The sequence below is a fragment of the Drosophila sulfurigaster genome, chromosome X (genome assembly GCF_023558435.1).
Source record: "Drosophila sulfurigaster albostrigata strain 15112-1811.04 chromosome X, ASM2355843v2, whole genome shotgun sequence".
In the NCBI taxonomy this organism is placed as follows: domain Eukaryota; kingdom Metazoa; phylum Arthropoda; class Insecta; order Diptera; family Drosophilidae; genus Drosophila; species Drosophila sulfurigaster.
In genome coordinates this window covers 18,562,385-18,576,467 of record NC_084885.1, presented here as the reverse complement: position 1 = coordinate 18,576,467, position 14,083 = coordinate 18,562,385, and the positions used below count along the sequence as shown (strand labels likewise).

The 14,083-nt window shown below is 34.3% G+C and overlaps 1 protein-coding gene across 7 annotated transcripts in view; it reads right to left on the bottom strand.

Moving 5' to 3' along the window:
- Positions 1–12,761, bottom strand: part of LOC133847661 (PDF receptor) — a 51,345-nt gene extending 38,584 nt beyond the window's left edge. For 3 of the 7 annotated variants that reach the window (XM_062282838.1, XM_062282837.1, XM_062282836.1), the window contains exon 1: positions 12,480–12,748. The gene's annotated coding sequence lies outside the window, so the exon portion shown is untranslated. Of the gene's footprint in view, positions 1–12,479 lie in introns of all 7 variants that reach the window. The other 4 variants (XM_062282832.1, XM_062282833.1, XM_062282834.1 and 1 more) reach the window with 4 other exon arrangements.
- Between the last annotated feature and the right edge of the window lie 1,322 nt (positions 12,762–14,083).

Below are 14,083 nucleotides of genomic sequence, written 5' to 3'. Positions count from 1 at the left end.
TTTTGCGATTTTTATTTTAATATTTTTTGGTTTGTACATCAACATATTTTACCATTATGTTAAAATGTGTTAAAATGTTAAAAATAAATAATTAATTAAAAAAGAGTTAAAATTCAACATATTGGTATTTTTACCTATTTTAACATATTTTTTACTCTTTTATTTTACCATAAAAAAAAAAAATGAATTGAGAGAGATGTAAAGATAACATGTTTATTTGACAATTTTTTTATATTTTTCTTTTAAGTATTTAGTTAAATTATCAGCATTTTAAACACATTTTAACATTTTTTCAGTTAACCACAAAAGATATTTTAAATACCTTACCAAAAAAAACATTGTGTGATCTTTGTGGCCATCGAATGTTATTTTAATGGCATCACTTTGTTTGTTTTATCGACACTGCACTGTAGTTAAGTTGTGAGTGGCTGGATTTTTAGTAGGCATTCTTACTTCGCTCTGTTTGCGAACGCGTTCGATTGCAAAGTTTTTAATTATTATTTTTTATGCAAGTTTGGGCATTTGGCAGTCGCATTGAGAGCATTGCCATTAAATGGCCGAAACCAAAAGTTGGCTGTTGGCTGTTGGTTGTCCTTCGGGTCAGTGGTGCAACATTTGCAACGTTCGTTAGCCGCTGTCGCTCTCAGTTGCTCTGCTTTGCTGCCACTGTTGCTGCTGCTGTTTGCCTTTTGCCTCTGTGTGCCAGATTTAGTGCGCCTTTGCTTTCATTTTCATGCTGGCTAAGTGCTAACCTCTAACCCCATTGGGCTTAACCCAACACCCAACACCCAACGCCCAGCATAACGCCAACGCTCACACCCAGCCACAAGTCAACACACAGTCAGTGAGCCAGCCACTCGCCCAGCTAGGCTATCAAAATTGGCGGCTGACCTTGCGCTTGCGTTGCTTTATTAAAAATAGAAATAGAAATTCTGCACAAATGGAAAGCGGCGCGCTTTTGCGTTATGCAAGCCAAATGGGCGGCACACGAATCCCGCCGCATTTCCTTTTTTTATTTTTATTTTTTTGGGTTGTGGGTCAACTGCCGTTGGCTTCTTAAAACAGCCGTCAATTACATTTCCCATGCTTCTAACTCTTGGCTAAAGAGTCGATTGAAATAATCCCCAAAACAACAAACGACAAAGAAAAAACATAATACACAGAAAAAGTGAACATTCGAAAAGTGAGCATAATCAACTGAAACTCATCCATTCAAAATTTTGCTCCCAAATTGCATTATGGTTGAACGATGTTGACGCAGTGGCAGCTGCCACTCTCGTTAAGAGTGCCCCAAAACGTCGAGTGTTTGCAGATGTAACTCGCTCAAAGTGTGCTTCAGAGTGACCAATTGCATGACAACGACAATTTCGAATATTGTCAAGAGTATTAAGTAAGAAGTCCTAAGTCGCATTTGAGTTGCAAGTGTTAAGCATAATAAAGGGATTTATTAGTAGACAAAAATTCGGATTTGAAATTGTAGATGTTAAATCGGCATAATTAACAATTTAAAAAAATTTGAAAATAGACAATATTTTGGACGTCAAATAATATATGTATATGTATATATATAAAATAATATTCTTATAATACCATGTTTCACTTAAAATAACTTATAGTTTATAAAACTAACTTTTTAAAATGAGACTTGAAAGTTGTCGCATACGAAATTAAATGGAGTTTAAACTTCAATAGACGCGTCCTAACTCTCATAATTTTTAAATAGTATATTCAAATACCGACGGCAAATTATACTTATACTTCCTAAATACAAAATTTCAAAGAAAAAAGCAATCCATGATAAATCGAATAACTATATAGTTAGCTTTTCATTTTGTTTACTTTGTCACTGAAATTTAGTAATGTGAATAAGAGCAAAGTAGTGAGGTATTATTTATAAAATATACCATATTGTTATACTGCAAAAATACAAAAATATACCAAAGATTATATTTGGTATATTGATATAGTTCAACATTTAAAATTGACCGTAGATTGCCAGTCAACGCGCTTAACACTCTATCCTTGATGAAGTTTTTTGCCATACAAAAATGTTTCTTAAATAACTTCTACAATTCATTACCAAGAGCTTACTTTGTCAATGATTTTCAATACACATAAGTAGCATATTAATTGTATTGTCTTTACTTCAATTCAATTTATGAGTAAGCAACATATTCAATTATTTACATTATATGGTATTACTAGTATCATATAATAATATATTAGCATTATATATATAATATAGTATTTATAGTTTTGTATAGTAGTATAAGTATTATAATAAACAGAAGCAAATGTTGTTCCTTCTATCTATGTCTACTTCAAAGTCAATTGTATAATAATGCAAATCATTTTCATTTAATTAGATTAAGCAAAAGCAACCTTCGAAACCTTGTTGAACGTGTTTCATGCCACGACAAAATTTCGTAGCGAGTAATTATTTAAGGTAATTACACAAAGGAAACCCAAAAATTTAAGACTCTTAAAATCTTATCAAAAGTTTTTGCATCTTCTTCGCCAAAGAGTTGATATGGCCGCTGGTCGCATAAGAATTGTAAGAATTGTAAATTTCGTTTCTTTATTTTGTTTATGAAAGGGAATTGCATATGAGCGAAGCAGCGAAGTTTTGGCCACATTAACCCAAAAATCAAAAGGCCGACAACGTGTGACTTCTGTGTATGTGTGTGTGTGTGTGAGTGTGTGGCACTTGCCACGTGGCATTTGGGAGATGTATAGTTGGATAGCTGGGCAACTGGCACCTGCCACGTATGCAAATTTCCGTTGAGTTAAGTGAAATTAGCGGCTTGTGCGGCGCAATGAGTGTGCTGATGGCAATGGCCTTAGCTGAGTGCCGCATATTTCACCTAAAAACAAGCTGCAGCTGCCACCTGCCACTTGCCACTTGCCACCAAAAAAAAAAGAAACACCAAGACATTTACACAAAACTGACGACTGTCGACTCTTTGGCCTGCATTTTGTCAAAGTTTTGAGCGCTGCCACACAGTCGCCAAAAAATATGAAGCATACGCCGCGTTGGCACCGACGGTAAAAGAGCAAACATCCACAGAGTCGAAAGTAACTTTTGCACATTGCTTCCACTATTCGTGAAAATTTTTCATGCACATATGCTTCGTTAACTTTTGATGATGAGATGTGCAGCAGCCGCGCATTAAAGATGTCAAAAAACAAATGCCTCTGACTGTATTCGATTTTTACTTTTATTTTCTTTCTTTTTTTTTTGCTTACGAAACTTTTGAATCTGGATATGCAAGTTTTGTGTCGACTTTGTTGCACTGTGCACACTCTGTGCACTTGGCTAATGAAGTTAAGGCAAAGCCGCTGTGCTTAACTGCATAGCAATGAGTTAATTATAACAATGAGGTAAGTGTTTAACTTTATTATGAAGCCAAATGGTGACTCATTATGCCGAGTAATAAATTTCTGAACGACTTCACTCGCTGCACTTGTTTAATTTGGCCAAATTTGTTGGCTAACGTCGTCGCATCGTTATAACGCTTATGAATTATGCTCTTAATAACATTTGGTAGCTAGATTTTCTACTATCTAAATTTAAGTGTTGAAATTGAGTGGAATTTGCAAAACAAATTTTCGATTGTTTGATTTTGTTGTTTTCGCTAAGCTAAACTAAAAAGTAACATAATAAACAACTGCAAATACGAAGCAATCGAGTATGAAATCTAAAATTATTTATAAGATTCTTAGTTCTGAGAAATTGAAATCAAAGTTGAAATATATTTTGTTGTTCGCTTGGTAGAAAATGAACTGAATTAATGTCTCAAAAGAATAGAACGCATAACTGATTTATTAAATTATTAACCAAGCACTGAGCAATAAAGCAATATTATATTATCTTTGATGATTGTAAATCGCAAGGAATAATAAATCAAAGTTTTTATTTTCCTCCGAGCTTTGTTGGTTAAGTAAAATATAATTAAATATAGCTGAATAGTTGTATAGAAAAACGGAATTAACTTAATTATTTAACATTATTGAAAATAATTTAAACGAGTGCTCGTTGCAGTAAATAATAAATTAAAATTATTAAAATTATGGAGCATAAAAAATGGATTTAATAAGAACTGATAATGAAATTTTAAGAGCAACGCCAATAATATAAAAATATAAATAAATGTAGAAAGAGTGAAATCTCTTCACCGTTAAATAAAATCGATTTTAAAGTAGAATAACTAAATAATTCAGCGACGCTAATTGTTCAAAAAGTGTGTCACAAAGTGCATAATTATTTTCCTCAAGTCTCTGATTTTTCCGCTATTCATTTACCAACAACATTACAATGCAGCACCAAGAAGTAAAAGCATTTGCAATAATAATTACTAGCGTTAAAAATCAATTAGTTGATCTCAATGGAGATATTAATTATATGGCAATTGCGAATTATTGATTTCTAGCTGCTGCACAATAATATTAATCGTTACACTTTAAGTTGCAGCATTGACACAGAAAAGCGGAAAATGGTTGAAAAGGGGGAAAACTGACTGGGAGTAGAGAACTGTGGGAACTGAAAAATGTGACATTTGTCATTATTGTGAGTGGTTTCCATTAATTTGTGCACATTATTTTATATCTCATTATTTTGCCGCGACGTGGCACGATTTCAAGAGAGGGAGAGAGAGAGAGGAGATCCAAGGGGGAAGTGTCTATTTATAAATTTATACCCGCTACCCATTGGGTAGAAGGGTATTATAACATTATAATTTTGTGCTCGCAGGAAATGTGTGTAACACAATCTGGTATATTTTGCACTCTATGGTGTATTTTGAATGAAGTACTATATCAGTAATGTAGATTTTGATATTTTTGGTATTCTCGTGGTATATTAATTCGGTATATTTTTATATAAATACTGCAATTTGGCAAGTTGGTATATTTTGCACTCTATGGTGTATTTTGAATGAAGTACTATATCAATATAGTCTTTGGTATATTTTAGTATTTTTGAATGAAGTACTATATCAGTAATGCAGACCTTTTGGTATTTTTGGTATTCTCGTGGTATATTAATATGGTATATTTTTAAATAAGTACTGCAATTTCGCAAGCTGGTATATTTTGCACTCTATGGTGTATTTTGAATGAAGTAATATATCAATATAGCCTTTGGTATATTTCAGTATTTTTAGTATTTTTGAATGAAGTTCTATTTCAATATACCAAATGTATTCTTAGGCATTTTTAGTATTCTCGTGGTATATTAATTTGGTATATTTTGTAATAAATACTGTACTTTCACAATCCGGTATATTTTTCATTCTATGGTATGTTTTGAATGAAGTATTATCCAATATACCAAGTATAATCTTTGATATATTCGGTATATTTTGTTGGTATATTTTTTAGGAATAATACCGTATTGTTATTTAAAATGGGGTGCGGGCATTTCACAGTTGAGCACACTCGACTGTAGCTTTATTACTTGCTTAGTATGCGATTGGATCTGTAGTTGGCTATCGATGGTTGTGGCGTCAATTCAATTAAAAAGTGCAAGTATAATTGCCAAGGCAGTCGAATGGAATTGCATTCAAACGGCACTCGTTTTATATGCTGATTAGTTGGAAACTAGCACAATTGCAATTGTCCTTGACACACACACACAGACACACAGACACAGAGAGACACATGTAAACCGATATGGTGTCATGGACATTAGCCCTTTTAATTAGTAGCTAACACAAATGCCGTTAGGACAGGAGAAACGAAACCTGAACGTACGGACATATGTACATATATTCTTCATTTTTGGGGGAGTCGCAAAATGTCAAACGCAAAACGAATGAAAAACAAATGTGCTGAAAAGCGAGCGACAAATGACATTTATTTGTGTGTGATTCTTGGTGCCACACAATGTGTGTGAGTGTATATGTGTGTGTGTGTGTGTGTTTGCCTGCAGGTCAAATGAAATGCAACACATGTCACAGAGTCGACGCTGCTCGTCCTACTCTCCTCATTGTTTTGGCCTCCAGCAGCAGCATCAGCATCAGCGACGGCCCGAAAAGGTATGCTACATTTATGTTACAAGCCTCGAGTGCGACTCTCCGTGTATGAGCATGTGTGTGCATGTGTGTGGGTGCAAAAATCAATAAGAAAATCAAGCAAAATACAACAAAAAAAAAAATCATAAAAGCGCATATCATTATCATCAGTTCAAAGCAGAAAAACATCGATCGAACTTTTTTCTTTCTTTGCAATTTCCATTAAATGTCAAACGAAAAACGTTTGCTAGCGAAATTCACATGAAAAACAAAATAATGCAACAATTAAATAACAAAAGGTCAGCATTACAAATGAAAGCACAAATTTATAGACTGTATGAAATAAATAATTAAAATTCAACAAAATATTTTTAGGAGCAATTTGAAAATCATTTTGTTGTGTAAAATAATAGAAAATATAAATATATAAAAAAAAATTTTAAATTTGACAATACATTTTGTTGGGTATCAATATAATGTAATAATACAATTATAAAAAGGTCACAAAATGTAATATAATTTAGTTTTTATTATTTGAATGTTTTTATATTTGAGCAATTGACAAAATATTTTGTATAAAATAATAATATAATTATAAAAAGAAATAATTTTAATTTGAAATACTATTCGTTTTGTTATAATATAAAATAATTGTATAAAAATAAAAATACAAAAATTTGAATTCAATCTAGTTTTAGTTATTTTAAAGCTTATTTGAGCATAATAAATAATTTGCAAAAGTATTGCATGATTCATATTTCTTTTAGTGCTAAGAAGTTTCACTCATATCAAAAACATTTGACAACATACAGCTGATTTCTCTCGGTGTCGTATGCGGCATAAGGATATTACACATACGCACTGTGTGCCGCATATTTGTATGCACACATAGACTGAGGCAATGCTTAAGTGCAGCATCTTTGTGTAAAAGCCGCTGGCGACAAATTTTCATTATAAATCGGGTAAATGTGCAAATAATTTAAGCGTCACCCAATGCCACGCCCACACATTGCGCCCTTGATATCACATAGTTTTGCATATTGTGTGCGCCTCTAAGTGTGTGTGTGTGTGTGTGTGTGAGAGTGTGTGTGTCGCGCCTAAACCGATTTGCAGTACAGCAACAACAACTCTCTTCACTCTCTCTCTCTCTCTCTCTGTCTCTAAGCTGACTCGGAGAATGCGATTTGTTGAACTAATTAACAGATATACACGTCGTATACGCAATAAAGGCAATCCCAAGCTATTGGGACTCATTGCAAATGGCAATTGCAATGCAACCACAAGTTAAGCGCTTTGAATTGTAATCGAATGGCCAAGAAGATCTCAGCACACCGAGTAAACAACCTTGACTTGTGGGAATAGCGAGCACAATAAAACCGCAGGCGCTTTTCAAATACTAATTGGGACAAACTAAAAGATTTATTTAAATTACGCTAGAAGTTTTGTTTTCGTTACTTCAATTAGTTGTTTTTATAACATTAACCGATCAATACTTAAATTTTCTTTTGACTTTAATGCGGCATGTTGTAAACTTAATACACATTTTTATTGTATGACTGAAGATCAAATACATATTTATATTGTATTTAATGCTTGAGTAGTAGCGTATGTAAATTAATTGATATACTTTTTTTAAAGTTTTTTAAAATAATACAAATTTGAAAACAAATTGTAATAGAAGTGTTTTCAAATTTGTATTATTTTATGAATTTTTGTATTTCAAATTGAAAAAACTAGAAAACATTACATTCATATTGTATTTAATACTTGCTCAGAAAATAAACAATAATTGAAATCATTTTTTGGATTTTTTTTTTATGCCAATAAGTTTGAGTTTTTTTTGTTATTTTATCTGCAGTATGATTTTAAAATTTGAAATTCATTTTTCATTTTTACTTTATAAAAATTTAAATTAATTTGTATTTCTTAATTAATATTTGTATTATTTAATATTTGAATATATATCATTATATTAGCATATCAATATAAATACATGAATATAGCAATATATTAAAATATCAAGGTATCAATATATTAATACACTAATGTATCAATATACCAATATATAAATATATCAATATATATTAAAATATCAATATACCAATATATCAAAATATCAATATGTCAATTTACCAATATCAATATATCAATATACATATCAACATATCAATATATATACAATATATAATTACTTTACATATTTCTACAATATTTCTCTACAGGGTATCTAACTGGGTCTATCTCTTGAGCGTGGCTGATTTGTTTGTCCTCGCATTTGTTTATTGCAATTTATGCTATCTGCACTTTCTCCTCAGTCACTTTCACATTGATCGCTGAAAACTGGCAGCTGCTTTTCAAACCGAAAATATTTCCTCAATATCTGTGTCCAGTTGTCGGCAATAAAATTGCCAATCTATTATTATCACGATCATGATCAGCGCAATGATTATGATATGGATCGAAAATGTGGAAGTGACGTCAATAGAAGACGACTAAAACGACTTTTGGCCAATTGCATTTTGATTTAATTGTTATCGTTGTTTGTTTGCCGATTTCATTTTCGTTTCTTCGTAAACAAACAGCGTATCAAACAGAGCGACAACAATAAAATCACAAGTTCACATCACAATTAATTTATTTGTTTGGAAAACATCCACAACTGTACTTTGTATTCCCAAAAAATATATATCATATATAAAATATATGCGAGAGTAATTCTATTTTTTTAACTACACTTTTTACCCCAATTTATTTTTGTGCCTTCGCGTTGGGGATTTCCGTAACGCGTGCTGAATGCCGTCAATTGATGTATCTGTATCTGTATCTCAGATGGGGTAAAAAAAAGGCCAACAGCTATGGATACCCCCATTGTTGGGCATATTTTTTTGCCATTTGTTTTCTTTTTTTTTTTTTGGACGAAAAATTGAAATTTTATTGAAAAAGTGTGTGGCGGAAGAAAAAAAAAACGCTGGCGAAACAGTCGAGTTCAAATATTTAATATTTATTTTTATGCAAATACACGTTTTATTCGTTTCAATATCCTGTAAAATTGCGTATACGCAATGTAGCATCGACACGTGCAAAGATTTCGCACTCAACTGCTGTTTGCCAACTCTTTGTCGCCTTTCGCAAAAGTTTCTAATGCATATTTGCCTTTGCTTTCGTTGCTTTGGATTATTGTCTTTGTAGCAAGGTATTTGGCATGTCGAGATAACAAATTGCAAAACGAGAGCAAAATGTTGCTTGTGTTGCTTTGTTGCATATATGCAACAATTGCGAGTGTTGTTTTTGTCAACCTTTAGCCTTTGCGTGTAATTAAATGGATCACTCGAATTGCATTTTGGGTTTTGCATTTTAAATGTTGCAACATTTTGTTGTTAAGCTAATGATTGCATTATTCAAGTTAATAAATCAATTATCTGGGCTTGTAAGGTTGCGTTTGCATATTTAACCAACGGAAGTGACAATGACAAAATAATACACTCAAAGTGCAAACACGCACTTTGTAATTGCGAATATGTTTGCTATAAAGTAAGGTCAAAGTATGATGTTGCTGACAGCGTTGACAGACGCGCGTTAATCCGCTTTGGGATTACCTCAAGTTTGGCCATAAAATGGATTTTTCAATGTTGTTTGGCATTTTACAGATTACCGACGCTTTCAAGCATTACATTTTTTGTTTTTGTTTTTTGTATACTAGTTGTTTATCTGGTACGTGATGTAAGTGATTATTATTTTCGGCTATTGAAGTTTATTGAAATTTGAATTTGAAAAATTTTGATGCTTGCGCCATTTTGTGTTTGAATATTTTCCACCACAGAAATGTCAAGTTAAGTTGTCTCCATTATTCTACATCACATTGTGTTGGCATTAACCCGTAATGGCTTCTTTATCGCTTTCAATTCGTTTCAATTATAGTGAATTATTGATAGATATCAAACCATAATCAGCTTACGCAACAGAGGTTCGATTTCAGTATCGGTTTCAGTTACAGCTTCAGCTTTAGCTTTTCATATTTACGCAATTGCAAAACGGAGAAGAGAGAAATTATCGTTGATTATGGGCAATTAAAGAGGGTTTATTGTCGCACACATTTCAAATTCTCAATAGCTTGTTGTCTATGTAATTCACATTATTAATGATGAGTATTAAATATCAATTGTGACGTTCCGCCTTAAAGACAAATTTCTTAAAGCTAATAATTTGTATGTGATTTGGAATCAAATAAAAATGCATCCTTTGTCGGCATCGCATTTACATATTATGCGGCGAGTCGAAAAATTGAATTTGCGCGAAATTCATCGCAAACCAAAAAAAAGGGTTCGAAATATGCGCGCATTAAGTACGTATACGACCCATATGATGGAAGAAAATTTAAATTGTGGGTTCATTTATCGCTTTACAGTTGAGCTCATTTCGTTGTTCTCGCGTCGACGAAGACACAGTTGACAACACAATAATAAATAAATATGTGTATGTAGAGGGAAGAAAAGTGCGGCGAGGAGTGCAATGGAATCTTTTTATGGTAAAAACACTTAACACACAAAACCTTGTGGCAAAACAAAAAAAAAAAAATATGTGTAAGGATTTTCGCACTAAAGCTTTTCACTGTCTGTCGCACCCACATCACAGTTTCGAACCCATTTCATGCTCATTACTTGTGTTAATAAAACGCAGGCATGCAAGGCAAAGAGACAAAAAGACAAAAAGACACAGAAAATAAAATAAAATATGTACGTATGCTGAATGTATTCTTTCCTTTAGTGCGTGCCTGTGTGGGTGAGTGAGGAGTGTGTGTGTGTGTGTGTGGGCTGGTCAAAAAGCTAACCGCAAGTGTCTCAATTTGATTACACGCTCGTTCACGGCAGCCGCAAACTTGCAACGCTGCTCCACCTGCCACATAATGAGGCACGTGCTGTCGGACACAGTTGCCACCACACACGCAGACTGAAGCTGCGAGAGAGACTAAAGCACAGACTCAGGACTGAAGCTCATGCGGAGCGTCATCAGTGTCAACCTCGCCCGCTAACTTACTTCATCGTCAGATGGCAAGCCATCTAGCAATTTGCCAGTTCATTACGTGGCGTCGGCCAACAGCAAGTTCAACGTTGAGTTTTGGTCTTCAGCAAACTCAAAATCCACACGTTCGCTTTAAGTTTTTGCTGCAAGCACAAAAGCACTTCACGGCCACCACTTGCCACCAATGCTAACGAGCTCAACACACACAGACGGACGGACAGACAGACGGACAGACGGACGGAATGACAGACACACTCAAAGATGCATACACTTGTGCAACATATATAAATACCAGTGTGTTGGCAGTGCATTCCATGCCCAGCAGTCTGTGCACAACATGTAACAACTTTTGTCAACACGAAGTTTGTCTTTGGCCAGTCAAAGTCCTTGTTGCCCCTCTCTCTTTCTTCCCCCTCGTTATTTTCAGCCTGACCGGGCCTGAAAGTCGCTACAACTTTTTTTTTTTTTGGGGGACTGCAACTAAAGTAAAAACAGATTTTTTGGGGGAGCCACGGACGTCCCACCAAAGAAATTGAACGAAATGCAGCCGCAAAATTTGCTTGTCGTCTCTTTGCGCTCACATTTTTGTTGGGGCAAAATGTTTACATACCTCCACACACATACACACACACACAAGCTGACAAGCCTCGTAGCCGGAAGGCGAATTATTACGAACGATACATAAACTATATATGCTGTATATTAAAATATATGAGATTGCATACAAAATTACGAAATGTAAATATTTGTAATGTTGCGCATACGTTGCGTTGTCCCGGCCCCAAACCAAAAATCATTTGTTGTTATGAATATTGCACAGAACGCCCGGAAAAATTGAAAAATGCAACAAACTAATCTGTTTGGATGTGTGTGAGTGTTCTTCAATGGAAATATTGTATTTATAAATATTTAGTTGGACCTGCAGTCGAGCACTTAATCAATTCCGTTGCGCAGTTTTTACGCAAACAACAAACAACAAACAGAGACCAAAGTTGATGGTCGAGTGCGCAACTCACTTAACGACAAATCAAATTGCATAAGTTTTTGGGCACTGAAATTTGGCAACAGCGCAGAATTTTTGTGTTTTTCTTTGCAATTATTTGAAACAACATAATGTTCGTTTAATTTGTTTGTTGATATAAACCAACAACAATTTTATTGCCCGTCGTGAACGTGAAATGCAATTTTCTTTTCATTAATTTTGGCAACACGGCAATTGCATTTCGAATAATAAACATTATTTGGCAAGAAGACAATCAATTAAAAGAACAATTTTCATTTTAATGGTTGTCAGTTCAAAAAAAAAAATAGAATGTCACACTATAAACAATTCAATTGAGTTTAAGTAAACTCTGTTCGAAAATGATTCATTCAATTCGTTTAGAGAGGCATTAAAATTCTATTTTTATACCCAAAAATAATTTTAGTATTGCAGATGATTAAACTTACCTGCCATTTTTGAGTTTTGACTTTTAAATGCTTTGAATTTTAATTAGTTTTTTTCTTTATTATCGCCGTTTTGGGACCAGTCGTCGTAAATATTTTGGCGTATCGTAAAGCTGGACTATGTTTATCTTTCGACTTGTATTTAACAAATAGTAACCATAACATTGCTTTCAATTTGTTTGGCTTACTCGCAATATCAATAGCATTTCGCTCCCACACTATTCGCGACTCGGCACTTTCGAAAACGTTTTTCAAATCTCGCTCTCTCTCTCAAAAAAAAAAAAAAACAAAAAAAACAACTCAATTCACGACAGCAACACAAACAAACAGAACGTGAAAAAACGTGAGGTGAGCGCGAAACTTTAAAAAAAATAACGTTTTGTTTGTTTGGCCCTTTTGATTGTTTCTTCAAATTCAGCCTTTTGCTTTGGCTGTTCTGTATTGCTGTTTAGCCTGTAGCCTGCAGTTAGCTGTTTTGCCGCGTGCGAGACGCGCGCCACGAATGCCGAAGCCGTTATGACAGAATCTTGCAAGCATCTGAGCAACTTATCCTTCTGGCGGCCGTTGGACGACGACAACAACGACGACGACGACGACGACGACGACGACGGCGACGACGACGACGACGCCAACAGCGCTAGCGATTGCAACAATAACAGCAACAATACTAGCGACAGCGACAGCGACACGAGTGAATACGAATCGTTTTGGGGTCCCGTTCGTTCGTTTCGTTTTGTCGCTTGTTCGGCTTTCTATCCGTATAGATCCGCATGGCTGTGTGTGCGATTGTGTCTGTGTGTGTGTGTGAGTGAGTGGGTGGTTGGACCGAGTGAGTGCAATTGCAGGCGTTTAACTAGCGACCAAAGCGACTGCTAAGCGGCACACTCGCCTCGCTCTTCTCTCTCTGCTCTTCTTGTTGCTCTCTGCTCTTGTTCTCCACTGTTCTGCTTTGCTGTGTGCGTGCCTATGCGTGTATTTCTCTGTGTTTATGTGAGTGTCTGCGTGTGTGTGTGTGTGTTTGTGTGCCAAAACGAAACGCCAGCGGAATATAATTTTTACAGTTTGTATATTGTTTGTTTATGACTGTTGTTCTTGTTGTTGTTGCTATTGCTGCCGCTGCTTTTGCTCTTGTTGTTACTGTTACTGTTGCTATTGTTGCTGCTGTTGCTGCTGTAGTTATTGTGTGAGCCTCAAAATAAAACTGCAAACAAATTTCCGTTACCGGTGACACACTAAACGCACACATTCGCACACACAACACACACTGAGATTTATTGAGCTGCCAAATGGCAAATGAAGAGCAAAACTCAAAACTGTAAATCAGAAGAAGCCATAACAACTAGTCGACAGTGTGCATACCCTATAAATATACAGAAAATTAATATTCAGTTCAAGTTTTGTGATAATAGTAAACAATTTAGTTTAATGACAATTCAATTAGTAATTATTTTTGTAGAGTAGTAAACTAATTGCTTCTATTGTGATAAATAATTATTTCTGATTCAATTAATATTTTATCATTATACAATAAAAGTAACAATTATTTTTATTTGGTCTAGTGAAGTTATTGAAAAGTAGTTAAAATGTTTAATTTTATTTTACATTAT